The sequence below is a fragment of the Notamacropus eugenii genome, chromosome 1 (assembly GCF_028372415.1).
Source record: "Notamacropus eugenii isolate mMacEug1 chromosome 1, mMacEug1.pri_v2, whole genome shotgun sequence".
Classification (NCBI taxonomy): Eukaryota; Metazoa; Chordata; class Mammalia; order Diprotodontia; family Macropodidae; genus Notamacropus; species Notamacropus eugenii.
In genome coordinates, this window is record NC_092872.1 from 42828938 (window position 1) to 42851288 (window position 22351).

At 39.2% G+C, this 22351-nt stretch overlaps 1 long non-coding RNA gene across 1 annotated transcript in view; it reads left to right on the plus strand.

The window, feature by feature from the left end:
- The window catches only part of LOC140497196 (uncharacterized), a 111512-nt gene extending 98604 nt beyond the window's left edge, over positions 1-12908 (plus strand). Inside the window, exons 3-4 of the long non-coding RNA XR_011964568.1 lie at positions 10490-10585; positions 12316-12908. This is a non-coding gene — a long non-coding RNA (uncharacterized lncRNA). The remainder of the gene's footprint in view (positions 1-10489; positions 10586-12315) is intronic.
- Positions 12909-22351: the final 9443 nt, after the last annotated feature.

The window sequence follows — 22351 nt, forward strand, 5'->3', positions numbered from 1 at the left end:
GGCTGCTGCTGTCCTGGGGTTGGGGTCTCAGGTGAAATAGCTTTCTTACTGACCTTTGAAGCTGTCTTTGGCTTTTGTGGGATGAGCAATCTGGGAACCACAGCTGCTACCCATGATTCCATGCCCTGAAGCCTGCTCCAGTCCTGTCTGTGCTGTGCCATGTGGCCAGTGCTGGGCTGTGGTCCATTCTGAACCCAGTGGGATCGGCCCTTCCTGATGGCCTTCCAGGCTGTCTTGAGCTGGAAATCTCCTTCCCTTTGTTGTTTTGTGGCTTTTGCTGCTCTAGAATTTGTTTAGAGTCATTTTTTACAGGCATTTAAGGGCTATGGGGGTAGAGCTAGAGCAAGCCTATCCTTCTACACTTTAAGAGGTTTCCAAGGAGAATAGCTTTTGTCATGTGGCAACAATGTTGGTAATCAAAGTTGGAAAGTTGGATCTGGACCTTTGGGGTAAAGGTTGTCTATAAGAGCCAGTTGGGGCATTTTTTACTACGTCCTTTTCTTCTTTTTGGTCTTCTTGTTGGTCATACATCAGCAGTATGATATAGCAGCATTATTGAAAAGAAACTTTAATATAATTTTGGGCTACATTTAGAAAAGCTTAGCTTCCAGGAGTAAGGCGATAATTTTCCTAGCTCAAATTATATCTGCAGTATTGTATTAATATCTGAGAACTGTCTTTTTGTAATGACTTTGATAAACTAGAGAGCAATCCAGAGATGCATGACTAGGTCAATGAAGAACTCATGATTATGGCATATGAATGAGTACCCATAGAGGGAACCAGGGATGTTTGATGTGGAGAAAAGAAGACTTAGAGAGTCCAGGAGGGTGAACTCCATATACTTGAGAGGCTGTCATCTGGAAGAGGGAACTAATTGTTTTCTCTGGCCATAGAGGGCATCTCTAGGAACAATGTGTGAGAACTTCAAAGAATCAAGTTAGAAGAAATTTAAGCCTTGACCCAAAGAAATGCTGCCTAACAATGAGAATTATTTGAAAGGGGGAATGAACTACCTCTGGAGGTAGTGGGGGCCCCCCACCCCCAGCATTGATACTCTTTGGTTGGTTGTTGTCCTTCATTCTCGAAGAGGACCACAATGACTTCACTATGCTAGAGTCAAGTTTGAATGTGTCCGACTGTGGCTGATCATACTGATATGAGCTTGGAATGCTTTACTCCAGGTCAGGCACAAATAGCCTGCATGAACATTTAGGGTGGATGCTTTAAATCTGTGCATCCTGTGTTTCCTTTGATCTCCTTTAATTCTGCTTTGCTCATTAGAGCACAGCACTTCTCTGATGAAGGCACACCATGCTGAGTGGTCCTGTGCCAGTGTCTCCATGTTCCAAAAGTTCCAAAGTTCTCAAGAGAGACCTTGAGAGTCTACTTGTGTCACTTCTTCTGATCACCATGTGAACACTTGCCCTGTGTGAGTTCTCCGTAAAATAGTCTTTTTGGCAAGCATATGTTTTGCATTTGAAGAGAGACCTTGAGAGTGTACTTGTGTCACATCTTCTTCTGATCACCATGTGAACTCTTGCCCTGTGTGAGTTCTCCATAAAATAGTCTTTTTGGCAAGCGTATGTTTTGTATTTGAACAACATATCCAGCCCATTGGAATTGTGCTCTCTGAAGCAGAGTCTGAATGCTTGGTAATTTAGTTCAAGTAAGACCTCAGTATTTGGCACCTTATCCTGCCAAGTAATCTTCAGATTCTTCCTGAGACAATTCAAATGAAAGTGATTCAGTTTCCTGGCATGGTGCTGATATACTGTCCAGGTTTCACAGGCATACAACATTGAGGTCAGCTCAATGGCTCTGTAGACCTTCAGTATGGTAGTCAGTCTAATACTTTTCTTTCTTACTTTCCTTCGGAACCTTCCAAACACTGAACTAGCTCTGGCAATATTTGTGTCAATCTTATTGTTAATATGTACATCCCAGGAAAGTACACTAGCAAGGTAAGTGAATCTATTCAAGGCATTCAAAACTTTTCCATTTACTGTCACCAATGATTCCATGAATGTATGGTTTAGTGGCAGCTGATGGAGCACGTATGTTTTCTTGGTGTTAATTGTTAGACCAAAAGTAGCACAAGTAGCAGAGAACTGACCCGTACTTTGTTGCATTTGAGCTTCAGAGGCTGCATTGAGTGCATAATCTTCAAACAGAAAATCATTCACCAATACTTCCTCCACTTTGGTCTTTGTGGGCTTGTAGCCTTTTCAAGTTGAAGAATTTACCATCAGTGCAGTAATGCACTTGACGCCATGTTCATCCTTATTGAAAGCATTTGACAACATGACTGAAAATATCATGCTAAAAAGCATGGGAGCAAGCACACAGACTTATTTCACTGCATTGGTGACTGGGAAAGCATGAGAGTATTATCCATTATCTAGACCCCAAGTAAGCATTTCCTCATGAAACTGATGTACAATGCTGAAGAACTTCTCTGGGCAACCAAATTTGGACATAATTTTCAATAAGCCCTTACGACTAATTAAGCAAAGGCTAGATGACAATTTTTTTAGGTAGGTATTCTTTTTGGGGCATGGGTTGGACTGACTGCTGAAGTTCTTTCTAACTCTGAAATTTTGTGATTCTGTGATTTTTCATTATTTTCACTTTGCTAAACCACCTTCCAGATGATGCAGTAGTAATGAGTAAAGTCCAAAAATAAGGCATAATGATGTTTTTGTGTTTAGAAAGGAGCGCCCAAGGGTATAGTCCTGTATCTGTTCATAATGATCAAGAGTTTTTGCTGATTCCTTGGGAGGCAGCAGATTTTGCATCTAATTCTTGAAGCTTTCTAAGTATTAGGATCCTTGTTAGCTTCCACAGCTAAATTATTTGCAGTGCTTTTTAATTCAGTTAATTTGTCAGTGTAGAACCAGAGAAGAATTTAGAACTCAATGAGATTTCTTGCAAAACTTTAGTTGTCTTGACTTATCAGACTATGAGGAAATATTTTCATTGAGCAGGTGTATATTTATTTTATTGCTTATCTTGATGGGAAAATCTTTAATTCTTCCTTTAGTCTTTTAGAGCAAAGAGTAGTACTCTTGATGTGTCCTATAATCCAATGAACATTTTTGAAGCTTGTTAAGATGGTCATACTCCTGGATTCTAATACTCTGTTAACTTTATTAATGTGATTCAAAATTTGATGCTAGGTCATCAGTGTGCATAAAAATGGAAAATCTATTTGATGGAAGCAGCTCTGGTCCATGAAAATTGTGTCCAGATTTACTGACATATTTTTGACAGAAACAGTATCTGTCTGCTGGAGCCTACATTAGTGACTACCCTTCATTAAGCTAAGTGAAGGGCTTGGCTTACAATGATTTACACTCAAAAAGACCATTCTTTTATCAGAAAGTGGAGAAAAAACTTAGTGCTGACGGCTGTTTAACCCAGTATAACCTCTGCCCTTTGATTTTGTTGTACAGACTTTAGTACTTCCATGGATTTGTGATTTCATTCATGCCAGGTGCTCCCTTCTGTGACTTTGATTATAATCCATCCATAGCTTTCCAATATGAGCAGCTCTTTTTACAGTCTTTCCATTGACCTACCACTAGGGAAGCGGTCTGCTGCAGTCTGAGGGCTTTACTTTAGATCTCTTGGCATTGTCTGGATGCCCGTGGAGCAGGTGGGCTTTCCGTTGGTTCTACCTTGCTCTTGCTCTGCAGTAATTAGTCCAACTCTTTCCCTGGCCATATAGTTCTCTAGTGACATCCTTTTTATGCTGCTTCACCTGTGCTATCCCTCATTTTTTAAAATTTTATTTCTACTTGTGAGAGGAGCAGATCAGATGCCAATAAAAAATGTTGAGTATCAAGGCCTGATTGTCTACTGCTGAGGGTAGGACACAGTGGGGTGGCTTCTAAACATGAAATAGTGTGATGACTTTTATAGTCTGGTTGAAAGACCAGAGGGCCTCTTCACCCCTGGGCTCAAACTTATGTAGAATTTTAGACAAAGAGTCAGCTGGCACCAATAGAAGATTACTCCATTATCTATAGGGGAAGATAGTAGTATAACTGGGATCAGTAAAATTAGGATGTTTTCTAAATTGTCTAATAAGGAGTGAGAAATGATGAGTGGGGATATGAGACAATCATGCCAATCCAACAAGAGACTGATGGGAGGGTAATAATGCCCATTCTCTCAGTTTATCTTAGCATCCTTATAGGGCTAGGGCTATGCCAGTGAAATAATTTTTATCAGCCACAATCTATCACCCAAGTGCTGGCACCCTTAATTCAAATCAAAAGCATCTGGGCCGCATATAAAGTGGAACATGACAGTATTAGTTATTTGGTACTAAGTGCATTATACCATGTAGCAGACTATCAATAAGATGATGGTGGCTAGCATGCGAAGGTTTAGAGTTTCAAAGGTCCTTCAGATCCACTGGTCAGATGTTCCTGAGCCATGTGACAGATCCATCTACTGTTGAAGTTCACTGTTACTATTATGGCTGGAGTTAAGCACAGGAAGCACTTCAAAATTGTTGGCTCTGCAGTAATGTACATTTTTATGCTTCTCTTGAGTCTTGTATTTGAAAGTCAAAAAATCTATTTACTCTGGTCTTTTCATCAGGAATGCCTGATAGTCCTCTATTTCATTAAATATCTATTTTTTTCCCTTGAGGGATTATAATTAGTTTTATTGAGTAGGTCATTCTTGGTTCCAATCCTAGCTCCTTTGCCTTCCAGAATATCATATTCCAAGCCTTCCAGTACTTTAATGTGGAAGTTGCTAAATCTTGTGTGATCCTGAATGTGTCTCTGTGATATTTGAATTACTTCTTTCTGACTACTTGCGATATTTTTTCCTTGACTTGGAAACTCTGGAATGTAGCTATAACATTCCTGGAAATTTTCATTTTGGTATTTCTTTCAGGACGTGATTGGTGGATTCTTTCAATGTCTATTTTACCCTCTGTTTCTAGGATATTGGAGCAGTTTTTCTTGAGAATTTTTTTTAGTATTTTATTTTCTCCCAGTTATATGTAAAAACAATTTTTAACATTGGTTTTTAAAACTTTGAGTTCCAAATTCTCTTCCTTCCTTCATCCCCATCCCCCTTTATTGAAAAGGCAAGCAATTAGATATAGGTTATACATGTATAGTCATATAAAACATATCCATAATAGTCACGTTGCAAAAGAAAACAGACAAAAACTCAAGAAAAATAAAGTTAAAAAAGTATTCTTTAATCTGTATTCAGACACTATCAGTTCTTTCCCTGTGGATGGATAGCATTTTTCATCGTAAGTCCTTCAGAAATTGTCTTGGATCGTTGTATTGCTGGGAATAGCTAAGTCATTCACAGATGATCATCTTACAATATTGTTGTTACTTTGTACACAGTACATTTCACTTTGCATCACATCACCATGCAAATCTTTCCAGGTTTTTTTTTGAGAGCATCCTCCTAATCATTTCTTATAGTGCAATAGTATTCCATCACAATCACATACCACAACTTGTTCAGTCATTCCCCAATCGATGGGCATGCCTTCAATATTGAATTCTTTGCCCCCAGAAAAAAAACCCACTGTAAATATTTCTATACATATATGTCCTTTTTATTTTTATTTTTTTCTCTTTTGGGATACAGACATAGTAGTGATATTGCTAGGTCAAAGGGTGTTCTGGTTTTATAGTCCTTTGGGCATAGTTCCAAATTGCTCTACAGAATGGTTGAATCAGTTTACAAACTCTGCCAGCAATGCATTAATTTTTTCACATCCCTTCCAATATTTGTTATTTATGTTTTCTGTCCTGTTCGCCAATCTAATAGATATGAGGTAGTACTTCAGAATTATTTTAATTTGCATTTCTGCACTCAATAGTGAGTTATTTTTTCATATACCTATAGATAGTTTTGATTACTTCATCTGAAAACTCATCATATCTTTTGGTCATTTATCAGTTTGGGAATGGCTCTTATTTTTATAAATTTGACACAGTTTTCTACATATTTGAGAAATGAGGCCTTTATCAGAGAAAGTTGCTTCAAATTTTTTCCCCACAGTTACTATTGCTAACTGTATTTCCATCCATCCTATTCTACAACCTCCATTTATTTTATTCTATCTCTCCTTTTACCCTGTCCCTCCTCAGATGTGTTTTGCTTCTGACTATCCCCTCCCTCAATCTGTCCTCCCTTCTATCACCCTCCCCATCTTTTTCTTATCTCCTTCCCTTCTTACTTTCTTGTAGGGGAAAGATAGATTTCTATACTCAATTGAGTGTGTATGTTATTCTCTCGATGAGAGTAAGGTTCACTTGCTCCCTCTCACTTGCCCCCTCTTCCCCTCCACTATAAAAGTTTTCTTACCTCTTTTATGTGAGATAATCTATACCATTTTACTTCTCCCTTTCTGTTTCTCCTAGTACATTCTTCTCTCACTCCTTAATTTTATTTTTAGATATCATTCTTTCATATTAAACTCACACCTGTGCCCTCTGTCTACATGTACTCCTTTTAACTACCCTAACTATAAGAAAGGTCTTATGAGTTACAAATATCATCTTCCCATATAGGAATAAACAATCTAACCTTTTAAAGTCCCTTATAATTTCCCTTTTCTATGATTTACCTTTTATGTTTCTCTTGAGTCTTGTTTTAGAAAGTCAAATTTTCTATTCAGCTGTAGTCTTTTCAACAAGAATGCTTGAAAGTCCTATTATCACATTGCATTCCTATTTTCCCCCTGAAGGACTGATTACACTCAGTTTTGCTGAGTAGGTGATTCTTGATTATAATCCTAGCTCCTTTGCCCTCTGGAATATCATATTCCAAGCTTGCTGATATTTAATGTAGAAGCTTCTAAAATTTTGTGTTATCCTGACTGTGCCTCCATGATGTTTAAATTGTTTCAGGCTGCTTTGCAATATTTTCTCCTTGAACTGGGAATTCTGGAATTTGGCTATAATGTTCCTAAGAGTTTTCATTTTGAGATCTCTTTCAGGAGGTAATTGGTGGATTCTTTCAATTTCTATTTTACTCTTTGATCTAGAATACCAGGGCAATTTTCCTTGGTAATTTCTTGAATAATGATGTCTAGGCTTATTTTTGGATCATGATTTGAAGGTAGAATTATTTCTTTTCAGTTTTTTCCAGTTCACTTGTTTTTCTAGTGAGATATTTCATATTTTCTTCTATTTTTTCATTCTTTTGACTTTGCTTTATTGTTTATTGACACCTCATGGAGTCATTAGATTCCACTTGGTCAGTTTTAATTTTTAAGGAGTTGTTTCCTTCAGTGAGCTTTTGTATCTCTTTTTCCACCTGGCCAATTCTATTTTTTTTAAGGAATTATTTTCTTCAGTGAATTTTTGTACCTATTTTTCCATTTGGCCAATTCTGCTTTTTAAGGAGTTCTCTTCAGTGGATTTTTGTGTCTTTTTAATGATCTGGTCAGTTCTGTTTTTTTAAGATGTTATTTTCTTCAGTACTTTTTTGTGCCTCTTTGCTTAAGCTGTTGACCCTCTTTTAATGATTTTCACATATTCTCTCATTTCTTTCTCCAGTTTTTCCTCTACCTCTCTTATTTAATGTTTAAAATCTTATTGGAACTTTTCCAGGAATTCTTTTTGGCTTATGTCCAGTTCATATTTGTCTTTGAGGCTTTCGTTATATTTATTTTGACATTATTGTCTTTTTCTGAGTTTGTGTCTTGAGCTTCCCTGTCACCATAGTAACTTTTAATGGTGAGGTTCTTTTTGTTGTTATTGTTTGTTCATTTTATAGCCTATTTCTTGACTTTTAACTTTATGTTAAAGTTGGGTTATGCTTCCAGGATGGAGGGTACACTGTCCTAAACTTCAAGTTTTTCTTCCTGCTATTTTCAGAGCTACTTCTGAAGGTCTGTAAGTTTTCAGGGCTTCTAAAGTGGTCTGATCTAAGGAGAGGTACAGTCATTGCTCTCTTGGCCTGTGCTTTGGTCTTCACCCAGGAAAGAACCTTGTTCTCCAATAGCCACAAGTGCTAGTGCTCCTTTTTGCCTTGGAACTGAGATGAGGGTTCATTCTTTCTTGTGAGCAAACACAAGCACTTTTCACCCTGAAACTATGACCTGGGCTCTGCCTACCTTGTGGCTGCAAGAACTAGTGGTCTTCTTTGCCCTGGAATGTGACCTGGAACTATGTATGAACAATGCAACAGGGTCCTGAACCTAGTGCCAGCAAGGGTAATCTCTTTATAACCAGTTGTCCAACTTCCCTCCTGTTCATGGATGGAGAGCTCCTAAAGCTGCTGTTGCAGTCCTCTCCACTGCCTGCTGCTGGCATTGCCATAGTGAGGCCTTTGCTGCACTCTGGGCCCTGGCCACCACCTTGGTGTGGTGACTTTTCCTGCCACCTTAAGTTGTCTTGTGCTAGACAATTTTTTCACCTCAACTTTTTGTTGACTCTGTTGCTCCAGAATTTGATTTCAGGCATTATTTCAAAGTTGTTTGGAGGGGAATTTAGGAGACTTCAGCTGAGTTCTTGCCTTTTCTCTGCAATCTTGGCTCCCTCTGAGTCCTCCCTCCTCCATTCTTTCTTTATAATGTGCTATATGTCATCTGTTTATGTACACCATGTGCCTCTGTTTAACTTAAGGTGATTCTCAGTTTAAACGTTTCAGGGACTTGCAGCTAACACAATATTGGAAGAATGTTGGTGTTAGAAAGGCCTTTATTTCAGAGAGAAGATTGGGGTTAACAGAACTACCTAATTTTCTGAAGGAATGCAGCTCATCTTCTTTCTTTCATTCAGTTTTGGGCCCAGCTCATCATTCATATGTAGTGTCTGCCTTAGGTCTGTGGATAGCCAGAGAAACTCTTTGGGTTGTTTATCCTATATCCATATACAAACACTATGTCCTGGATAATAGTCACTCTTCATTCCATTGATTTTTCCTATAGGCATTGTTAAAACAGAACATAGTCTGTAGAACAAGATCAAAGGGCTGAGGTTACACTGAGTTCAACAGATGAATTTTTTTCAGTGTTTACAGTTTCCATTTAATAGGATTAGCAGTGTTCTAGGACTTGATCATGTCACTTCTGATCAAAAACTTCAGTGGCTCCATATTACCTTAGATCAAAATACCAACTCCTCCTCTGCTGGGGTTGGAAGCTCAATTCCATGTGGACAGTCTCGGGCGGGTAAAGGTGAGAACTTCTAAATCTTAGAGTTCTCACGAGACCCCCCAGGAAACGACTGGGAATCGAGGTGAACCGAGCTATCTCGTGTATTTCCGCCTCTTCCTGTGAGAAACGTGATGGGAGAGAGCTCTCCCCGCCCTCGAGATTGTCCCGGATCTGGGCACACTATTGTTATCTAACAGCACAGTATTCAGATGCAAACTATGCAGCTGGAGAACTTAAGTAGGATCAGGAAAGCCTGAAAGCTCTCTTGGGCGGAGGGGCCACGGGTGAGGACAACAAGGCTCCGCTTTTCCTCTCTCCTCTCTCCCCTCCCCCTCTCTCCCCACTTATACTTCTACTTCCAATCTCTTATTGTAAGATCTTTGCCTCCTTGGGAGATTCTTCGCTCCCTCCTAAGGAAGAATTCCCCTGCACTTGTAACTAGACCCTGAAATAAAGCTCAACCCTTGTTCGACTCTGGAACGTCCTTTCTCTCATACGAGCATCTGGTTTGGCCAACCGAAGACCTCCGATAGAGGTAAGGGAAGACTCTGGTAGCCCTCAGGCCTCTAGGCCTGGCACTCCTCTTTGCATTTCAAACCCTTCACAATCTGTTTCTAGCTTGCCTTCCCAGGCTAATTGTACATTATGTGTCCTCTCACACTTTTAATTCTAGAGCCTTTCCTTTGTTGATTATTTTCAATTCATCCTGTATACAGCTTGCTTGGACATATTGTCTCCCCATTAGAATGTGAGCTCCTTGAAAGCATGGACTATCTTTTCCATTTTTTTATATCCCAAGTGCTTAGCAAAGTGCCTGGAACATATTAAGTGTTTAATAAATGCTTATTGACTGACTGAGTGTTCTTCTATATGACAGCCAACCTGGTCTGCTTGTTTACTGAAAATTAATTACCATCTTCTGCCTCTCTGGCTTTGTATAGGTTATTTCCCATACCTGGAATCCCTTTAAATCTTAATTCAAAGGCTATCTTCTTTAAGAGGTTTTTCCTGATCACCCAGTTGTTAGTGCCTCCCCAATCACAGTATTTTAAAAAATATGACCTGTATTTACTTATCAATGAGTGTGTTGTATTTCCCTAGTATAATATAAGCTCTTTGAGAGCTTATATTATCATATACCTGTACCTGTACCTGACTGCCTCACTTTTGTATTTCCAGTGTTTGGTACATGGTATGCACTTAATAGATTCTTGTTTGATGATTTGACTTGATATGATCAGCATGATGTATAGAACTAACACAGCACAATATTTGGCACATAAGTAAGATTAATCAATGCTTGTTGATTTGACTTGATGATTTTGCCCACAGAAAAGAACATTTTAAGAACCTCATCATCTATAAGGAATCCTTCTTCAATTTAGGTTCTTCACTGGACATATTCCATGACAATGGCAGACACCTTTGGTGAGCATACAACTCCTTATTTTATGACTTGCTTGATATTAATAGTTAGAGAGTTGTTATTGTTTTCCTGAAAACAACCCATGACTTCATAGCTTAAGCCAGGGATGGGGAACCTGTGACCTTGGGGCCACATAAGGCCTTCTAGGTCCTTGGGTGTGACCTTTTGACTGAGTGCAAGTTTTACAGAGCAAATCATTTTATGAAGGTGATTTGTTCTGTGAAGTTTGGATTCAGTGAAAGGGCTGCACTTGAGGATATAGAGGGCCACATGTGCCCTTGAGGCTGCAGGTTCCCCACCCATGGAGCCTTCTCAGTTGCTCTTTACTACCAGGTGAATATACTTTCTATTAGTTTAATGAATGAGTCTTTTTAAAATTTAAAGTGCTAGAGGAAATTAGAGACAAAACCTATCAGAAATAAGCAAATAATTGTTAATATTCTTGTAAAGAGAGGCATTTTCTGTTCTTTGCCAGGGCCTTGATGCTCTGACCTGGTTTTATTTGCTTCTTCCTAGGAGATCAAATTAATCAGAGAGGCTAAGGACAGACTAAGTGATGGGAGAGGAGAGAGTACAGAAAGGGACAAGATAATAAGAAAGAACTGGGACCATATGTGCACTAGTCATGACCTACTCTTTGGTGCTAGAGTGAGGTAGCTTGTAATATACTGTAAATGGGATATACTGGCGGTATGGTTTCAATACAATCCAGTTGAACTAGACTTGACCTGTATCACCTGAGACTTGAGCTTTCTGTGCAGAATAGTACAGGACCACTAAGAATTTCAGTACTGAGAGACATCATTGACTTGACTTTTGAGTTCAGCACAAAAAGACAGTATCTGTGGCAAGTGCTCGCCCTGTCTCATCCATTTCCCTTAGATTTAAAGTTACTCTGTGATAGAAGTTTAGTCATAGAATCCTAGACACTTGGTACCCCAGTCAGTTGGTTGTTGGAGGTAGAGTGTATATGTGTGTTCATGAAAGAAAGAGAGATGGGGGGAGAGAGACAGAGAGAGACAGGGAGACAGAGAGACAGAGACACACACACAAGTGCATACACATACACAGAGATAGAGAGAGAGAGAGGAATAGGAAGGAGAGAATCTTGTCAATATGAATTGATTGTATATATTATGTTTTATGCTATTTGTGTATGATGCTAAGTGATATTATTTTTCCTTTCCAAATATAAATAAAAAATGGTTTGCTTTTACCATGGTATTGGATCAAAGTGAAATTGTGTAGCTGGATCTAAAAAAAAGTTAATGGTGAGTATGGCCTAAGTTAAAGTAGAGTATATTAAACCCAACCCTGGATAGACTCTCAGTGAGAATATGAAAGTAGTTCTGGGGAGACTGTGTACCTCTTTTAAACTTATATAATTTTACCTAGCACTTTACATACATTATCTCATTTGGTACTCAAAATAACCCTATGAGGTAGGTGCTACAGGTATTGTCATCTTATACATTAAGAAACTGAGGTTCAGTGTGACTTGTCTGTGGGCATATGACAATAAAGTGTTGGAAGTTGGATAGAAACACAAGATTTTTTAAAATCCAAGTCCAACACCTTTTTAATTATACCATGCTGTCTCTACGCTATGTATAATCTATAGATTTCTATGTGTGATTTCATATGCTCCCAGATTGACCCCTGGCATACAAGGGATCTGTTCCTCACTGAGCAGTCCTCATTCTTGGTCTGGCTCTTACTCTTTTTCTTCCAGGGCAGCTAGGTGGATCCAGAGCAGTGGATTGAGCACCGGTGCAGGAATCATCAGGACCTGAGTTCAAATCTCATCTCAGACACTTGACACTCACTAGATGTGTGACCTCAGGCAAAAAGTCACTTAACCCTAATTGCCTCATCCTGGGTCATCTCCAGTCATCCTGATGAATATCAGGTTTCTGGATTCAGATGGTTTTGGAGGAGAAGTGAGACTGGTGACCTGCACAGCCCTCCTCACTCAAAACAAAGTAAATGCAAGTCATGTCATCATTCTTCTGATGGCATGGTCTTCTTTGGCAACGAAGGATGGACACACTCTTTTTCTTCCATACATTTTTTTGGTGACATCCTTCATATCACATTCTATTGTAATTCCTTGTTTACACTGTGTTGTGTCCTGAGCATATCCAAAATGTGCCTTTCTGTTGCCCTTTCTGAGTGATCCTTAATTTGGATTCTTTAGAGAATTTAGTGTTCCAAGACTTGCAATGGTATGTATCACTAGAGTTTGCTGGGTAGCATTTGGGAAATTAGAAAGTTATTTTATTGACCCCAAGCTTCTCCTTGAAATAAAGAACTATATTTTTACTACCAATGTTCCTAAATGTTGTGTTATGGTTACTTAATTAGTTCCATAGTATCATCATCATCATCATCGTTGTCGTCATCATCATCATCATCATCATCACTGCCACCATCATCATCACAGCTGGATCTCTTCCCTCTCCATTGTGTTCTCTCTCAGCTCTGGAAATATGGATGTACCTGGCTCATGTCTAGGGTCTCCTCCAAAAGGGGAAGTGGAGTAGAAAGGTACTCAGGATATCATGTAAATCAGTTATGGGATAGCTATTTCTTTTACACAAATAAAATGTTTAACACAAAAATGGACATCTCAGATGTTCATTGACAAAAGGATTATGTTTGTTCTTTGTTGCTGAAAAAGACCATGCCATCAGAGAAATGGAGAGGAGAGGAGAGGAGAGGGAAATAGGAAAGGAGCCAGTAAAACCCAAGTCAACAGCACATCTTTTGGCCATCCAAGTTTACCTTCCTTTGGAGAGGAGAAGGAAGTGGAGGGGGAGGCCATTGACAAAAGACTCAAACAAGCAAACAGCAGTAACTATTTTTTGCCCTCCCCATGGGTTGAGATTTAAATGCCACAGTTTGTAACAGTTTGCAGTACTGATGAATAGACATTCTACATTTCACTTCTGCTTTGCACTGTCCAAAAGTTCTCACTAGATCCATGTTTTGTTGCAAGCAAGACCAGGGACTCATCCAGTGGCCATCTTCTTTAATGCAGAAACTCTTTCTGCTACCAGTCAGCTTGGAGGGACACAGAAGTTTAGATCTTTCAAGCTCATGAGGCTGCCTCTAGTGCCAGAAATGTCTATCTCAGAATCACCATTCAGTCACCTCTGTTCAACGTAGCAGAAAAAGCAGTCAAAGATTTAAGGCTCAAGGTCAGCTTATCTAGCTGAGACCCTGCTTTCACCATCATGTGTTTATAGTCACCGTGGTGCTGAGATGAGGGAAAGGTAGCTTCTCTCTGTCCCATTGTGGAAAGCCCAAGGAATTATGTCTACCAGTAAGCCCCCTGATATATACAGGAGGACCTGCTGTTACAGGTTTTTTGATCCACTTTACTAAAAGGAAAGGCAACTTTTGAGGGGTCAGCAATCACTTTAATCAAGTACATGTATCACTCACTTAGTTCAGGGGAAAAAGTCAGCACCCTAAACTTCAGAGAAAATGCAGAGAAATCTAAATCAACAGTTTCCAAACTGTTTGACAGAAAGCAATACATACATCACAAATCAAGAGACAGATGCAACTTCCTTAACATGCATACATAGTTACCAGAGAGAGAAGCACCAACATCTGGGTTTTCAAAGCCAGGGGGCTCCTTGGCTGCCCAGAGTCTCATCTGGCCAAACAAACACTTCCATTGAGTAAGCCCAAAGTAAAACCTCACCTGAGTATTTATACACTTTTCAGAGCCAGAGGGCATCACAATCCTTGAGAACCAGTTCCTCATTAACAAAAGGTGTGGGCCTTCCTACAAATCTTCCCAGGCCCATTAATGGTTGGGGAAGATCTTCTTTAATCACATTATTCAATCAGAGGTACTTGATTATACTAAAACAAAAACAGCAAAAGATTCTACTTTGTTTGCCATTACAGTATGAACGTTAATTCAGAGGAAGAGATTGGTTAGAAAGTGGTATTTCCTTTTCCACTGATATAGCATTGTGTCTTTGTGCTGTAGTCACAGGTTGGGGGAGGACTCAGGACCACCCAGAGTTTGATTTATCATACCAAGGCACCAGATACATTCACAGTTGAGCTTCTTGTTTCTCCGGAAGTAGCAAGTAGAGCTCTTGTGCATGCTCCGTGGGTTAGACCCCTGAAGCATTGAAAAGAGCCTCGCATTTGACCTTCCAAGTTTCATTGCTGGAAGCTGCCCTAAAGAGTCAGAGATGTAATCTATTCTCATTAGCCTATGCTGAACCTAGAAGTTTTTTTCTTTTCACACACAAAATGCAATACCACAAGTATATTTTACAGGAGCATTTACATTGCTTCATTCATGTTGAGTGGCTTTTGTCAAGATGAAGGAATTCTTAATAAAGCCTGTTTTCTTTCATTGCTTGTATATATGCAAAGATGTGTTCCTTTTTACCAGAGGTTTTGAGTCTTCATTGTAACACATATTAATACATCATTAAATAAATTCCTGTGTGACATGGAAACTGCCATTTTCCTGACATTAAAACATGTGCTTTTATTAAAGATGCAAGTTATTTATAATTTTCATGTGCATGATTGTCAATCTGCATTTACCTCCCTTTTATCTTTGAGTTAGGAGCTTGTCTGCTTATTTCTCCTGGGCAGAGTTGTGACTAATGATACTGGCATGGGGACAAATTCTTTTTTTTTATGATGGAGGAGGGGATAAGGAATCTGCTAGAAACAGTCTACCTCAGTCAGGTACCTTTGTGCTATGGAAAGAAGTAGCCCATTTCCCAGAGAGTCAAGCCTATGCTCCCCACCCTTCACCCCCAAGTATAGCTGACGACTTCTTACCTCTCAGCCTCTGGGAGATATCAGAAAGATGTAATGTTGATGGGAACCCCAGATGTATCTGAGGATCTGGGGCCCAGCAAAGTAATGGGACAGTGGCTGTGATAAGTATGTGAGGAGCCATGGTTGGGGAAACGAATGGAGGATGGCTATGGAAGGAAGCATACTACCAAGCCAAAAGACAAAGCCTTAGTCCCTCCACCCTATTTGGGGGCAATATTACACTATCGATTGACAGCTTGCTACTTTCTAGCTTTTTGGAATGGGAGGCATAATAATGCATCTTTCCTCTTGATAGAACAACAGTTCTCAGAAAAAAAGGGGCAATGATGTGTCAAGTAACAAGAGGGAGGTAATGGCTTTGTTGTTGAAAGGCACTAGACCTCTTTGATTCAGAAGTGACCAGTCCTACAAAAGTGGGCAGTACCCTCTTCCCCCTACCCCCAAAAGACTCTCAGATCTGGCAGAGAGTTTGTGATACTGAAAGTGTCAATTTGCCTCCCAACATTAGGGGGGAATCTATGGAGGTTCTAGGTAATAAGGAATATCTACATGACCTCACTAGAGGAGGAGACATAGAATTTCCCCTCTTCCCTTCAGCTCAGTGTCTTTATCTGGAAGCAGCTCTGCCTCTCTCTTAAGGCGCAGAGAAGCCCCTTAAATAGCTCTTCTCTTACTTCTCTGGTAGTCAGGTTAGAGGAAGCCACTTTGCTCTCTGTCTCTGGTTAGCAGAATAGCAGGTAGCCCCTATCCTCTCTTGCTAACTCTTTAGGAAGCTTGGTGACCTCATGTCCGAATGTACCCAACAGTCCTTAGGACTAGTATTGATTTGCAATCTAGTTCCTTCTTCCTTTCAGAGGAGTTGGTGTTTCTCTCTCTTTAAGGATATAACTAAGAATTTTATTAATGGTCATTTGATAGATTTGTATGTTTGTAACAAACTAGAAAAGTCCCTTTTAGACAGGGGAGTTATAAGTATTTATTAAATACTTCCCCGACTTTTTTTTGAGCAAAATCATCTGTCTAGTTTGCCATCCTATTGGCTAATTGCTTTAAAAGATCCTCAGAGCTTCTGATTGGAAAGAATAGTCAATTGTAGCCTCAAATCCTCTGTTGGAGCAGTTTTCTTAACAAATCTTAATGGAGAACATATCTCTTTTGTTTTATGGAATTTTTTTTTAAAATATCACAGTCATTTTCTGATATATGCCCTGTTTCTCTCCCCTACTCCCTTCCTTGTAACAAAAACAAAGAAAAGTTAAAGAAAACTGAGTGGTACAGTGACCTTATATGAAAATGTGTTCAACATTTCACACTCATAAGCCACAAACTCTGCTGAGAGGAGGGAAATGTTTGATCATCTGTTCTCAGAGACCAAAACTAGTCTTTGAATTTAACCTGAGTTTGGTTGACTTTTGGTATTATTTTTGTTCATGTTATCAGTCAATGCACAGAGTTTTAAAAGCTAGCAGTGCTGTTAACAGAAACATTGATCATCCATGGATATTGAATAATTAGAAGGCAAACCTGACTTTAAATGTTCAGTTGACTGTTGAATTAGTATTGTAGATTACTCACCACAAAGAAGTCCATGGAAGCTAAATGGGGAGAAGCTAAGTCAAGATGGATTTTTTTTTACATTTCATTCATTTCACAAGCATTTATTAAGTGACTCCTATGTGCTGAGTGTTGTGTTAGATGCTGGGGCTACAAAAACAAAATATTCCGGGTCCTCGTGGATCTTAAGTGTTTTTTTTTTAACAGGAAAGTTCTCATTTTATTTTATATTTACTCTACAATCCTAGTAAATGGATAGCTCCCTAATGAAGTACCCTTGCTCAGACAAATGAAATGCTTTTTATGCTATCTCTCCCCCCTCCCCCCCAAATTGTTAGAAATAACCGTTTTACCAAGAATTTCACCTGGTCATGAGCAAATTTAGAAAAAAAAAAGATTTTTATTTCACGTCATTTCTGATGTGTGAATTGGCCTTTAACTCTTTGTGAAAAAGGACCAGGCACAAGCCCACTCTCAAGACAATTGCAACCTCTTTTATAAGTGGATCTTATGTTTTATTGAGGATCATAAGTCTAGTGTTGGAAGGGACGTCAGAGACCATCTAGTCTAACCCTTTCATTTTACAAATGAGGAAACTGAGGTCCAGGGGAATTAAACGACTTTCCCAAGGTCACACAGTTAGTGAATATCAGAGGAGGGATTTGAATTTATATTCTCCCACTTGGGCAAGAACATGGCCCAGTGAGTAGAGTGTCAGTCTGGAGTCAAGAAGACTCATCTTCCTGAGTTCAAATCTGTCTTCAGACATTTACATGCTATGTGACCCTGGGCAACTCTCTTAACCTTATTTTCCTTAGTTTCTTTATCTGTAAAATGAACTGGAGAAGGAAAAGGCAAACCACTCATCTTTGCCAAGAAAATCTAAAGTGAGGTCACAAAGAGTTGGACACAGTAACTGGAGAGCAGCAGCAGCAGCAACTTAAGGGTCAGTATCCATTCTACTCTACCACAAATACACAGTGAAAATGTGAAATTGCTCATGTACGCACAAAATTATTGGATTCCCTGCTTAGTGTTAGCTCTAACCAAGGACCTGGGTTTTAAGAGTTCTGTGAAAGAAGTCATATATTTTTCTTCCCCAAGAGACATTACAAAACCTCACCTGCAAACACAACTTGGGTCCTATTTAAACTCTGATTTTCTTCAATTGTTCATTTGTTTTCACAGATCATTAAATAGCCATTCTGTATGTAGGACAAATATTTATATTCTTTTTCTTGCCAGTGGAAAAAGCCCACCTGGAAGAGTTGGAGAGAAAATGAATCATGACCTGACAGTAGTATGAGACCCAGAAACACACATGACCTTCATGCTAATGGAGAAAAATGATTTTTCACTCAAAAAAAATGACTGTATCATGAGGCAGAGGCACAGGGAGGCATTTCTAAGATATCAATAACCCTAGGGAATCATGGGAAAGGAACAGTGTCATAAGCCTCAGACAAAAACTGCTGCTGGGAGAGGTTTTCCTTCTTAAGGAACAATTGATCTGGTATCCTGGGCTTGGCATCTGTAGAAGAGGTGAGAGATGAGGACGACTCAGTTCTGTCACTATAGGGTTTGCTTTGTTGGGTTACTTGGGGTGTAGGGATAGTATATAGACCTTGTGGTGTAGCTTCAGAGTTGTTTTGGTGGTCCCAGGAAGTGGAAAGAGGGTTGGATTTATGGTTAGAAAACCTGGAGTCAGATCTCCTTTTTGCCACTTAATTTCTGCGTGACTTTGGCAAAGTTATCTTATCCTTGGTTTCCTCATATGTAAAATGAAAGAATTGTGCTAAATGATTTTTAAGATTCCCTTTAACCCCAAATCTATGCTACATAATCCCTGGCAATGAATTAAACAAGCAATGTACATTTACTGGATGCCTATTATGTTCAAGGCCCTATTAAGGCCCCTATGATTCATCATCTGTTAAATGGGGATAACATCAAACAGAATCTGAAATAACAGTAGCTCCCCTTGATTTGTCATTTTACAGGTTAAAAGGTAATTTTTGTCACAAATCTTGATAGGTAGGATGATAATAATATAGTAATAAGAATAATAATGGTGTATTTCATAGTGTTTTAAGGCTTGCTAGTCACTGTCCTTATAACACTCCCATGAGGTAGATATTATGGTTATTGTTATCTTGATTTTACAGATGAGTAAACTGAGGCTCAGAGAGTAAAGTGTTTTGCCCAAGAGCTTCAAATTTGAATCTTCTGATTCCCAAGTCCAGGGCCCTTCCACTCTAATGAGGTCCTTGATTGCCCTTGGGTACAAATGTAGGTCTTCAGGATAAAGAGGTGAATGTAATTTGGAACTAGAGGAAGATGAAAGAATTGGATTCAGCAAGACGACGTTGCGTCCACTCTAACAAAATTCTTCAATTTCTTCAAAACATCTAAAGCTTAAATTCAGTTATGAAATCCCTCTGCACCTCTTTTGAGCTCCCATGAAATCTCAAGAGTTCCAGAATACAGTTGGACAGAATCTGCGCAGTACATGGAAATAAATTCGTTTTAACTATCATTTAAATGCCTATTCAGTGCAAGTCCCTTTGCTGGGCTCTGGAAGGTAAAAAGATAAGTCACGATCCCAGTCTACAAGGAACTTAGAATCCAGTGTATGTGTGTATATATAAAGACACAAATAACCATCACATTTTTACCCATATTCATAGTTTACAAAATTTACAAAACAGACTGTGTGATTCAGTGGATAGAGTCTTGGAGTCAGGATGACTTGGGTTGAAGTCCCACTTCTGGCACATGCGGGCCTTGTGTCCCTGCCCAAGTCCCTTATTCTCTCAGTGCTCAGACAATCCTCTAAGATTATAGAGTTGCGCAACAGGTGGTTGAAGGAGATTCCTCACCCAGGAGCCTGCTTCACCAAATAAAACTGTGAGACAGAGCCAAAAAGATTACAAAGCACTTTTCTCACAACAGCCCTGTAAAGTATATGTACAAGTTCTCTTATTCCTTTTTTCGAGAGGAGAAAATTGAGGCTCAGGGACTTGCCTAAGGTCATACAGTTAAGTTGCAGCAGCCAAGATGCAAACTCCAGGCTCCTAGCCACATATCCAGGGCTCTGCTTATTACATACACTCCATTGTTTTGCTACATAAACTACAATTCAAATGTTTCTTAAATGCATGCATGAATGAATGATGCATAATCATAGATGGAAAGTACATTTCAGTTTCTTTTAATGCCCATAACATTCTTCAAGGTCTTTGGTTTATGCTTGTTTGAATGCTTCCTCTAAAATACTGAATAATGTTATCAAGAATAGTAATGAAGTTCTAATTCTGGGGGGGGGGGTACCCTTTTGATCTCTTCCAATTCCTTCCCACTATTAAGGAAAATTGACTCATATTCTCCTGGACCAACACGACCTCACCAGAACTAACCCATCTAAATCCCTCTCTCCCTCATTGAACTGTTTTGAAGATATGTTGGGGGATGGGACAAGAAGAAGGCTGGAGAGGGGAAGGTTCATTTGGAACCTGGGGGAATAATATTGAGGCAAACAATGGAACAGGGATTTATACTCAATCAGCAAGCATTTATTAAATACCCACTATATGCCAGGTAGCTGGTAGATGGTGATTTTGACAGAAATAGGGTAGTTGAGAGAAGTGGGTGGATTTTGATGACAAGTTCTTTTTTAGATTTTGGACTTGGAATCAGAATTTGAATTTGGGTTGGAGATGAATGTGGAACATCAAGTTCAAAATATCCAATAAGAAATTGGTAATGTAGGAATGGAGCTTAGAAGAGGGACCAGGGCTAGCATAGCTTCAGATCTGGGAGTTCTCTGGTAATTAAAACCTATGGGAGCTGAAGTCACAGAGAAAGCTTTTGGAGAGGGAAGAGAAAATTGCCATTTAAAAAATGCGTTACATATATTATCTCATTTAGTCCTCAGGACAACTCTGTGAGGTAAATACTTCAGATATTTGACATATTTCTTATTTTACAAGGAAGAAACTGAAGATTAGAGGGCTTAATGCCCATAGTTACCAAAGGAAATTAATGGGGGCAAGTTAAAACCACATTTCCCCTGCCTCTGAACCCAGCACACTTTAAAAAATGTAACACACTCCCTCTCTAAATGGGAATCAGGTCCTTCCTAGAGGCAAACCATGAAGTCTTGAGCTTGGTAGAGATATGGAGCATGTTAATCCTATGTATATAAACCTTAGTGTTAATAGAAAGATTTTTTTTTTACTGGCGTTAGAGCTAGGAGAACTTGTTATGAGTTTTAGCTTTGATGTTTATTGTTTGATTTTGGGTAAACTATCTACTCTGTCTCAGTTTCTCCATATTTAAAACAAAAGGTGGGACTAGACATATAAGGTCCCTTCTTACATGTCCTTTTGGACATTTTATGTTCTGAGGTCCCCTCTAGCTCCTCCTATGTTCTAGAAGGGGCTGGTATATCATCAAGTTGGGGTGCTGGTCAATAACGGTTCATTTAAATAGGAAAGGAAATAAATGCAGGTGGGCCCATGACACTGGGGCTGGACTTTAGAAGCTGGACCCTTCTTTTCTTTTCAGGGTCATTTTGTCACATTAGGTGGTAATGAAAATCCTTGGTAACTCTGATAGTGTCTTTCTGCCCCCCACTAACCCCAGAATCCCTGGGCAATAATATTTATTACACATCGGTTGGTGAGAAAATGTGTCACAGGCATCAAGCTAATCTTACTCCCAGCAGATCCCCCTATGCAAGAAAAAGGAATGGTACCAAAATGACGATGTTTTAATTGTGCCATGGTGTGAGCTCACCTATTTTTAGCAATTATCTTTGCTGTTGCTGAGATAAAAGCCTCTGAGAAAATTAATGGTTTTCACTTGGATGTCTGCTTTTTTCATCCCCAGAGCTTTGCTACATGCAGACAAAAGAAAAAAAAAACCCAAGCAAATGAAGGTGAGGAAGGGTGTTTTTGACCAGTGTGTAGTATAAAGGGAGCTGGGCTGGGAGTCGGGAGACTGGGCTTCTAGTTTGGGGATTTGTCAATTAATTTGCTGTGTGGCAAGGTCTCTGAGCCTTAGTTTTCTCACCTTTTAAATGAAGAGGCAGGTTACATGATGTCTAATGTTTTTTTTAGGGTTAATATTTTCTTCCTTGTTCTAAGGCTCTTTCTCTTTTTTTGGCTCTGACATTCCATGCTCTGGAACTCTGTGATGAAGTGAAGTGAGTTCTGTTTCAACAAGTTGATTTGTCATTTCCTCTGCCTACCCAGCTTATTCAATGTAATGACCACTTACTAAATGCCTGTATATATGTCTTTGGGACTTTGTAACAGCTGTAAATATCATCTGGTATGACGTCAAGGTAACCATGATTTCTAGTTGAGATTTTATTTCTTTTAACCATG